We start from the raw sequence: 11,028 nt of genomic DNA, 5'->3' as shown, positions 1-11,028 counted from the left end.
ATTAGAAAAAAATCCCCACTTTTTCCTGGCAGATATAACTGCTCACCAGGAAACCTTGCTTGCATGCAAAAGGCTCTGCCTTGGCCAGGTGCCTTGTGCGACCTTAACACCCTGCTTTGGCTACCATTGATGTGCTGCTTGCTGTGTGGCCCCCAGAACTGAACGCTAGGGGACTGGATGTCCAGCAGGGGTTGAGAGCAGCTTTGTACGGTTGGGGGGAGCTCCCGTGGGGTCTACGGCAGCGCCTTCCTGCGGTGGCAGCACCTTGGAGCGGGGACATCTTTCACCACGTTGCCCCATTTACAACAGGAAGCCAAGTAAGCCGTACAAAATCTTTTCAAAATGAAACTGAGCCAAGGCAAATCCCACTCACTATTTACTTGCACAGTTAACTTTTAAATGAGAAGACAGATTTGCAGTTTCCTTGGGTAACTTCCATCCTCTCGGTTTTGAGGTCCTTTAGAATTTTAATTCTGCCATCTGCTTGGATAATTGCTCTTCCTTTATATCATTAAAAATGATTTTTAAAAAAGTTGAGAAGTGTCTTCATTTTCATTTCAACATCTTCATCCAGGATCAAGATATAAATGTTAAACGGGCCAGGACAAGGGACGGAGTTCTGTGGCTATTACCGTACAGTGATTTTGAGATAATCCAAAATTATTCATCCATAATCTCTGGTGCAAACTATGAATTCTGTATACTCTTCCTGTACTATATATTATACTGTATTTCTGCTGAACCATAATATAGGATACAACCTACCCAGTCTTGCGGTCTGGTCTGGTTTCACCACCGTATATATAGGGAATAAAGGGAAATTTTATCAAATAGTTTTCAAAAAATCAAGGTATGTTCTATGTATCTCAATACACATGACCACATAGATGGGGCATTCTTCTGTTCCTCTAAAGTCAGAACTCTTTTTTTGGAAGGGAAAAAAGAAAAAGAGAAGGAAAGTTAAGTAATTGGTTTTGATAAGGCTATATTTGCTTCTAGAAACCCAAACGTTATTTCCTAAGTGTTCAAAGTGTTTCTTTGCAAGTCCATTTCAGAATGTTGCTGTGAATATCCTACGTCTTAAAAATATTATAGAGTTATAAACAATTTTTAAATCAATGCTTCGGGGGAATGACTGTTAATTACAAATAAACTTCCAGTTTTAAAAAGAGAATCTCTCCCAAAGTTTCTTATATTAAGTTCCCAAAAGAATTAACATTTGAATGAAGGTGGGGGGAAATCAGAGGGGGAGATGAACCATGAGAGACGATGGACTCTGAGAAAAAAACTGAGGGTTCTAGGGGGGAGGGGGGTGGGAGGATGGGTTAGCCTGGTGATGGGTATTAAAGAGGGCACTTATTGAATGGAGCACTGGGTGTTATATGCAAACAATGAATCATGGAACACTATATCAAAAACTGATGATGTAATGTATGGTGATTAACATAACATAATAAAATAAAATTTAAAAAAAAATTAACATTTGGCTCAATTTATAAAAATTAAACTTCCAAGCAAATAGTCATAACACATTTCTATTTGTATAAAGTAAACAATATCTGTCAAGGAAGAGTATAATATCTGTCAAGGAAGTAAAAAGATAAGCCACCAACTAGAAGATATTTGCAACACATATGACCAAGAAAAGATGACTATCCAGAGTAAATAAAGAATTCCTACAAATCAATAAGAAAAGACAACGCAGTAGACAAATGGGCATAAGATACGGATATTCATTTCACACAAGAGGGACTACAAATGACAAACATATTGAAAGATATTCAATCTTACCAGTAATCAGGGAAACGTAAATTAAGACTGCAAGGAGTTGGCATTTTACTCCCACCAGATGGGTACAAAAAAGATGCTTGCCAATACGAAGTGCTAGTGAGAAGATAGAGCATTGCTGGTGAGATTATAAATTGGTACAACGTTGGAAAATAATCTGATATATTTAGTGAAGTTGAAAATATGCATAGACTAAACCCAGAAATTCTACTCAGTGGTCCTACCACTTCACATACACACCAATATACCAGATGAAAGTTTCCATTGTTCCATCTCCCTATCAACACTTAGTATGGTCAGCATTTAAAATTTTAGCCTTTCTAAAGGGTGTGGTGATTATCTTATTGTAATAATTTGCATTTCACTGGTGACTTAAGATGTAAAGCATTTTTTCATGTTGGTAATTGCCTGTTTTTGTTTTCTGGTAAAGTGTTCATATCTTTTGATGGTTTTTAATGGGTTCTTTTTCTCTCATTGATTTAAAAGAGTTCTTTATGTATTCTGGACACAAGTCATTTCCCTGATTTTTGTGTTACACATATTTTCTCCTGGTCTGTGATTTGCATTTTTGTTTTCTTAATGGTGTTTTTCATGTTTTGGATGAAGTCTAATTGATCCATTTTTTTTTCTTGTAAGGCTTATATTTTTGCATCCTGTCAAAGACACATTTTCCTACCCCTAAGTTTGCAAACATTTGTCCTATGTCTTCCTCTGCGCAAGTATTTTCTTCTAAAAGTGTTATAATTTTATTTTTAGATTTGTAATCATTTGACTTGATTTCTGTTTATGTTATGAAGTAAAGGTCCATGTTTTTTTGTTTGTTTTGTAGCTTTTTCCATATGGAATTGATCCAGCATTGTTTTTTGAAAGGTGTTTGTATCTCCATTGAATCACCTTGGAAACTTTGTCAAAAATTGATGATTTATGTTGTGGTCTGTTTCTGGATTCTCCTCTCTGCACATTGATCTAATTGTCTATCTTTTTGCCAATTGAAGTCGGGTTGGCTAAGTCCTCCAACATTTTCTATTTTTTTTTTTTTTTTTAAGTAGGCTCCACACCCAGCATGGAGCCCAGTGCGGGGCTTGAACCCATTACCATGAGATCAAGACCTGAGCCAAGATCAAGAGTCAGATGCTTAACCAATTGAGCCACCCAGGCACCCCAACATCTTCTTTTTAAAAAAAAAAACTTCTTTGGTTATTCTAGGTCCCTTGTATTTGAGTGTAAATTTTAGAATAAGCTTATCAATTTCTTTAAAAACAAAGAGGCATTCTACAATTTCTGTTGGAATTGTATTGAATCTATAGGTTCATTTGGAGAGAATTGCCATCTTGGCAATACAGAGCCTTCCAATTAATTTAGGTCTTCTTTAATTTTTCTCAGCAATGATTTGTAGTTTTTGCTGTAGGGAGCTTGGATGTCTTTAGTTAGATATTTTTCCCAAGTATTTTTAATAGAATGCTATTGTTTTCCTATTGTTTGCTGCTAGTATATAATAATATAACTGATTTTTTATATTAACCTTGTATCTTGCTAAATATAAATATATAAAATAATTCTAGAAATTTTTTCTTATTGAGCTGTCTAGGACCTCCAGTACAATGTTAAATAAAAGTGATAACACTAAAAAAAAAAAAAGGTGACAATGGGCATTCTTGCCTTAACTATGATCATAAGAGGGAAAAATGCTCTTCCATCACTAAGGATTATTTTAGCTGTAGATTTCTTTTATAGATGCCCTTCATTAGTTTGAGAATGTTATTTACTTTTTCTAGGTAACTCTCCTTTGAGAGTTTTTACCATAAATATACGTTGGATTTTGTCAAAATAGGTTTAATTTAATTATTGGCTTCTTAAAAATCTTTTTAATATGGTTAATTACACTGATGATTTTTTTTAAGTGTTAAACCAACCTTACATTCCTGAAATAAATCCCTCTTAACCTTGCTGTACTATTCTTTCTCTTCTTTTTTACATTGTTGAATTTGATTTGCTGAAATTTTGTGAAGGATCTTTGCTGTCTCTGTTCATGAGGGATAGTGATCCGTAACTTTTTTTCCTGTGGTGTAGATTCTTTCATGAGACTTTGTTGTTAGTGTTATGTTGAACTGATACAATAAGTTCAGCAGTGTTTCCCTTCTCTTCCAATTTCTGAAGAAGTTTGTGCAAGATTGGGGCTATTTTGACCTAGAAAGAGTAAGAGAATTCACCAGTGAAACCCCCTGGGTCTGGGGGTTTCTTTTGGGGAAAGATTTTACTAACAAATTCAATTCCTTGATTAGATACAGGGTTATTCAGATTTTCTGTTTCTAGTGTCAACTTTGATACATTGTATTTTTCAAGAAAGTCATCCATTTCGTGTCATAGCAAATTTTTTGACATTAGTTTCTTCATAGTAGCCTCTTATGAGCACTTTAAGATTTATAGGGTTTGTGGTGATAAACCCTTCATCACTGATGATATTGGTGACTTGTGTTCACACTATTTTGTCCTTGAATTACTCGATTCTGGATTTGTCTGTTGATGTTCCCAAAGGAGTAGTTTTTGCTTTGCTAATTTTCTCTACTGTTTTTCTCTGTTACGATTTTCTTCTCTTGTCTTATCATTTACTTCCTTCTACTTGTGTTGGGTTTTCTTATTTCCCTCATGATATCATCTTGGACTCATGAATTATTTAGAAGTGTGTTTAATTCCAGGTATTTGGCAGTTTCCTAACTATCTTATAGGTATTACCTTCTAATTTTAATTTTGTTGTTGTTAGAGAATATTCTGTGTGATTCAGTCCTTGGAAATACATGGTTTTATGGCCCCGTGTGTTGTCTGTTTTGGTGACTGTATCTCATATATTTGAAAAGAATGTATACTCTGCAGTTTTTAGATATAGTGCAGTATATGTACCAATTACATCAAAGTGATTGATAGTGTCATCCAGATCTTTTTTTTTTTAAAAAAAGATGATTTTTAAAATTTTTGTCTAGTTGGCCTAGAAATTGCTGAAACATGAGTGCTAAAATCTCCTACTATAATTGTGGGATTGTTTCTTTTTCACTTTAATTCTGTTAAGTTTTGGTTCACATATTTTCTGTTGCTATTTTTAGGTGCCTACACATTAATGATTTTTTTCTTCCTGATAAATTACCAGTATTAAATGCCCCACTTTATCCCTGGCAATACCATTTGTTATGAAGTCTATTTGATCAATGTACTAATATCCACCCCAGCCTTCTTATGCTTACTGTTTGTATGGCACATTTCTTTTTATCCATTTATTTTTGAGTTATCTGTGCCTTTATTTAGAGTGTCTCTTATGGGCAGCGTATAGTTGAGTTTTGCTACTTTATCTCCCTTGTAAATCTCTGCCTTTTAATTAAAGTTAACATATAATTATTGATATAGTTGGATATATGTCTATTTTTTGTATGTTTATCCACTGTTTCCCCTTTAGTGACTTCTTTTGATTACTTGAATATGTTTTAGTATCCCATTTTAACTTCTCTATTGTCTTTTGGGCTATATCTCTTTTTATCATTTTGTTAGTGGTTGTCTAGGGATTATAGTTCACATACTCAATCTTCCTAATTCTATTGTACCACTTAATGTAAAATACAGAACAATTGCAGCCATCTAGCCCCCTTTAATTCCCTTCTACTGTTGCTTATGTTATAGTTGTCATATGAATTATATCTGCATACTTTGAAACCTCTGCAGACAAAAATTTTTGCTTTAAACACATATGTGCATTTTAAAGAATTTAAGAGGAAAAAACTAGTCTTACATATTTACTCGTATATTTACTGTATACCATTCCTGCAAATTCAGTTTTCCCTGTTATTATTGCCTTTCAAATTGAAGAACTTCCTTTATCATTTCTTCTGAAGCATGTCTTTGGATGATGAATTCCCTTAGTTTTTGTTCATCTGAAATGTCTTTCACTATTATTCCTGAAATACATTTTCACTGGATACAGAATTCTGGTTTGACATGTCCTTCTTTCAGCAATTTTATTATTTTTTAAAGGTTTATTCATTTTAGAGTGAGCACAAGTTGGGGAGAGGCAGAGAGAGAGGGGGAGAGAGAATCTCAAGCAGACTGCCTGCTGAACACAGAGCCCGAAGCAGGGCTCAATCTCATGCCCTGAGATCATGACCTGAGCTGAAAGCAAGAGTTGACACCCAGCTAACTGAGCCTGGGATAGGTGCTCCACTTTCAGCAATTTTAAAATTATTCCACTCTTTTCTGTCCTCCATGGCTTCTGGTAACAAATCTGTAGTCCTTTGCATCATTGTTCCCTTCGATTTCACGTTTCATTTTCTCTAGCTTCTTTCAAGATTTTTTTTTCTTTATCTCTGGTTTTCAACAGCTTAATTATGATGTGCCAGTCATGGTTTTCTTGACATTCTTTTCTTGACTTTTCAAGCTTCTTGAATTCATAAATTTGTCACCAAGTTTTCGATTTCTACAAATACTTTTTCTGCTCTAATATCTTGATCTTCTCTTCCTGGGCCTGCAACTACACATAAGTCACACCTTTTGGTATTGTATCACATATCCACCTAAGGCTCTTTTCTTTTCAGTTGGATACTTTCTTATTCTTTCCTCTTACTTCACTTATTCTTTCCTCTGTCATCTTCACTCTGCTCTTAAGCCTATCCAGTGAATTTTTGTTTTAAATTTTGTATTTTGCAACTCTAAAGTTTCCATTTGTTTCTTTTTTATAACTCCCATTTCTCCATTGAGACTATCCTCTCATTCATTTCAAGTGTGTTTCCTTTATCTTATAATAGCTGCTTTAAAATTTTTTTCAGATTATTTCTACATCTAGATCATTGCAAAGCTGCCACCTGTCAATTGTGTTTTCTCTTGAGAATAGATCATAGTGTCATCATTCTTTAATTTTGAGTAGTTTGTGATTATATCCTGGGCAAAGTGAGTGTTTTGTTATGTAGAATCTGTGTTCTATTATAATCCTCTGGAGAACATTGATTTAAAAAAAAAAAAAAACAGGACTCAATCTGATTAAGTTCAGACTATACATTCAAGTGCACTTTCTGTGAGGTGCTAAGTGCTTAGAAAACTTTCTCAGGATCATGTGGCTAATAAGGGGCAGAATGAGGACTTGAGTTGGGATCTTCTAAAGTCATTTAACTTTGGGGCTTTTCTTTTTTTTTTCCTAGAGTCATTTAACTTCTATGCATCTTTCCCATATGTTAATAAGAATTTTTCAATAAAAAGACTTGCTGGTTATATAAGTGTGAAACCCTGAAAGCAAACTTATTTAAGTTTTTTTTATTGAGGACTTCTTGGAAGCTCTTGTGAATCTCCATAAGGACTATTTGATATAAAATATTTTCCAAACCATTTGACCTCATAATCTGTTATTTATGGAGGCTTCTGCTCCACAGAACATACTTGAAAAGAGCTGATTTGAGGCATTCATCCCACCAACACTTGTAAGAATTTTATAGAGTATCTACTATGTGGTCTGGCACTAGGTGCTAACAGACCAAAGATACTAGCATTTAAGTATCTAAGACTTTTCTGCCGTTCAGGAGCCCTCATCATCTTTCCATAAATTTCAATAATGTTTACATACTCAGCACTGTTGGGTCATTTTAACTTGTGTTTACTGACCTCCTTCATCTAATCCCCGAAGTCCTAATTGATATGCCCTCATTCCTTTTTTTTTTTTTTTTTAGGTTTTCATCCATATTTTTTTTTTTTTAAGATTTTTTATTTATTTATTTGAGAGAGAGAGAATGAGAGAGAGCAAGCACATGAGAGGGGGGAGGGTCAGAGGGAGAAGCAGACTCCCCGCCGAGCAGGGAGCCCGATGCGGGACTCGATCCAGGGACTCCAGGATCATGACCTGAGCCGAAGGCAGTCGCTTAACCAACTGAGCCACCCAGGCACCCCATCCATATTTTTTTTTATTTTTATTTTTTTATTATGTTCAGTTAGCCAGCACATAGTGTGTCATAAGTTTTTGTTGTAGTGTTCAATGATTCATTAGTTGCCCATTCCTTTTTGATTGCACACTGCCTAAAATATGCACCCAGGGCTAGACAAGTTGTTGGGACAGTATGGGGTTAGTCATTGCTATGGACTGAATTGTGTTCCCCCCCAAGTTCATATTTTGAAGCCCTAACCCCCACTGTGACTGTTTCAGGAGATAAGGCCCAGAAAGGAGGTGACTAAGGTCAAGTAAGGTCATAAGAGTAAAGCCCTAAAGACCTAACCCAACAGGACTGTGGCCTTATAAGAAGAGAAAGAGCTCTCTCTCTCTTTCTCTCTTTCTCTCTTTCTCTCTTTCTCTCTTTCTCTCCTTCCCTCCCTCTCTCCCTACCATGGGAGGACACATCAAAACAGTAGTTGTCTATAAGGCAGAAAGAGAGTCCTCACCAGAACCTGACCATACTGGCATCCTGATCTTGGATTTGCAACCTCCAGAATGGTGAGGAGAGATACGTGTCTGTTGCATAAGCCCCCACTCTATGGTATTTTGTTGTGGGTTGAACAGACTAAGACAGTCACCCAACTCAGCAGAGGACAGAAGGAAGGACTGAATCAAGCTTACTTTGTAGACATTGCAGGGAGTACAACAGGTTTTACAACCACCAACTGCATCTCTTGCCTACTTCTCATTCTAGTTCTGAGGCTTGATGCATTAGCTCACACGGTCTCTCACATTAGAAACTTTACATAAACTCTTTTTGCCATTTTTCTAGGTCCTCTTGTGCCATTTTTCTTGTAGACTCAAGAGATATCCCAGTAGTAAGACAGCTTTTTATCCTGAATATCAGGAAGATCTTCCATCTCACTCTCTCTTTTTTTACCTAGGCAGTTGAGTCTTCTCTCGCCTTTGTTTACCTTTCACAGTGAAGCAAGACAGAAAAATAAGCCAAAAAGCCCTCCCTAAAAGGACAGATAGGAGAGTTGGTTGGCCTTTTCTGCTGCATACAAAAGTGAAATGTCAAGTTCTGTAGACACTTCCTGCTTGAGAAAGTGAGTCTACAGGCCGTTTCCTGGCAAAGCTATAAGCAATCCAGGAGGCAACAGGGTGAATCTGGTAGGTGTGAGGTCTGTGCTTAGAGTGGGGAGGCTCCCTCCCCTTCCTGCCTGCCTTTTTTTCCCATCAAGATTCTCTTCTCTCCCAGAAGAGCAGACCACCTCCTCCACCAGCAGACACCCAGACCTGCCACCTGTCCCCCAGAGTCTTTCCTTCCTGGGTTCTCAATTAGCGAGTGCAGAGCAGTAGCAGAACTGAGGACATGGACGTGATGTCTTACACCTAGCCCTCACCCCTGCAGGCCCTTCTGAGACTAGCTGTCATTCATAAGAACAAGTCCTCATCTCAGAAGGTGTAGGGCTTTCTGCAGTCCTTTCATAATCAAAATGATAATACTGCTAATAACCATTATTTATTGACCACTTTCTGTGTACCAGTCACAGTGCTAAATACTTGACAAGCATGGATTCATCTGAGTCTTAAAACAGTTCTACAACACGCACATTATTGTCATCATTTCACAAATGAGGAAAGCGAGTCTTACACGGGGATTCCTAACTGTCCACTACCCAGTGGTGAGCAGTGAGGGCCCTACAGATGGCCTGGGAACTGACTCCCAAAGGTAAGTAAGGCCTTTGCAAGAATCTGATGGAAAAGTCAAGCCAAATTCTTCAGACTCACTTCTACATAGAGACTCCCTCTTACATCCTATAATTGTGTTATTAAGAGTAACTACTATTTGGTTTTCCTAAACTAAAATTAGCTCATTGCTGGAGTTTATCACACACTCTAATTCAATATTTTACTGAAAGGTGGGTGGTTTGGCAATGCTGTACTGGTTCCACTGTCGACGAGCATGTGCAGAGTTGGGAGACCCATAATTTTCACAGCTCTCCATGATCAGGTGTCATTGCCATGGTCCTGAGTTGGCAATCAATTTCTATTACTGTTTTCTTGCTCTTGAATGATACCTTACTGTTATTTCAGCTTTCTATATAATTTGTTGTGGGCTCTCCTCTTAACCCTATAGTGAGTGGTGAGGTATATTGACATATTTTCACTATTATTTTCCAAGAACTAGATTGAAGAAATGCATATAACATATTGGGTTAAACCAAATGGCCTACATTCAAACATTTTTACCTTAGGTGAAGCCATATGAAATGGACTATATTCAATAATTTTTGACCTAAAAAATGACAGTCTTATATGGTCCAACATAATAGTTCAAATATAAATTATTTTTACCTCATTTGCTAGACATTTGTGTGTGTAATTCCCTCCAAATATGTGTGTACAGTGACACTTTATAGATGATATTCTGCCTATGAATTTGTGTTATCTAACTAATTCAAAACATACTATTATTATATGTTAACTGTAAGAACATTGCTAAGTTATTTTAAGTTTGCATGTTTTTTTGTATGATCCAAGATCTCGATTGTAAGCTCATATTCTTTCTTCATGAGTTGTTCATTTATGTCCCTCTTTAGTTCTTTATCGTCAGCTGATTCCTTTTTCACTGTAAAGTGGGAATGGATAGGACCTATGGACCTTGGGGTCTTCCGTGCCCTAGTCAAAGAAGCTTGAAATGTACTACTTTAAGGGCTAAGGAAGCTTTTCAAGTCCCACAGTCAGTAAGTGTGGATTCAGGATTCAGATGCAAGTCAGCTCCCCTCACAGATGGAGGGATGGAGGATGTGATACACATTTTGGTAATGGCATCAGTTATATCCTTATGGCTTCCTGAACAAGAAATCCCAGACTCCCTTGACATCTCTTCAGGGAAATTAGGATGCCAACTTTTACTGAGTGCCCACTGTATGCCAACCATTCTTCTCATTTAATACCACAACAAACTCTATGAGGTTGGTATCATTCATCTGTACAGATGGAGAAGTGGGTTCACAGGCTTGAATACTACTCCATATTGTGGAACCAGTATGAAGGTGGTGAGAGCAGAAAGCAAATATTAAAACTCTTTGATTGTTCACTATACTACCTTTTCTTTTTCCTGCCCCACATCTCCTTTCCCTGCCCCCCATCTCCTTTCCCTGCCCCCATATTCTTTTCATCATGGAATCCTATCGGTTCTACCTATAAAATGACACTAGGATCTGTTTTCCATCATTTTCACTACTAATGGTCTAACACTATCTCTACCATGAACACGTGTAGCAGCATCCTAACCTCCTCCCTGTCTCAGTCCCTACCCATTCCCTCCATGTGGCCTC

This window comes from Halichoerus grypus, chromosome 10 (genome assembly GCF_964656455.1).
Source record: "Halichoerus grypus chromosome 10, mHalGry1.hap1.1, whole genome shotgun sequence".
Taxonomy (NCBI): domain Eukaryota; kingdom Metazoa; phylum Chordata; class Mammalia; order Carnivora; family Phocidae; genus Halichoerus; species Halichoerus grypus.
This window is presented reverse-complemented; position numbering follows the sequence as displayed.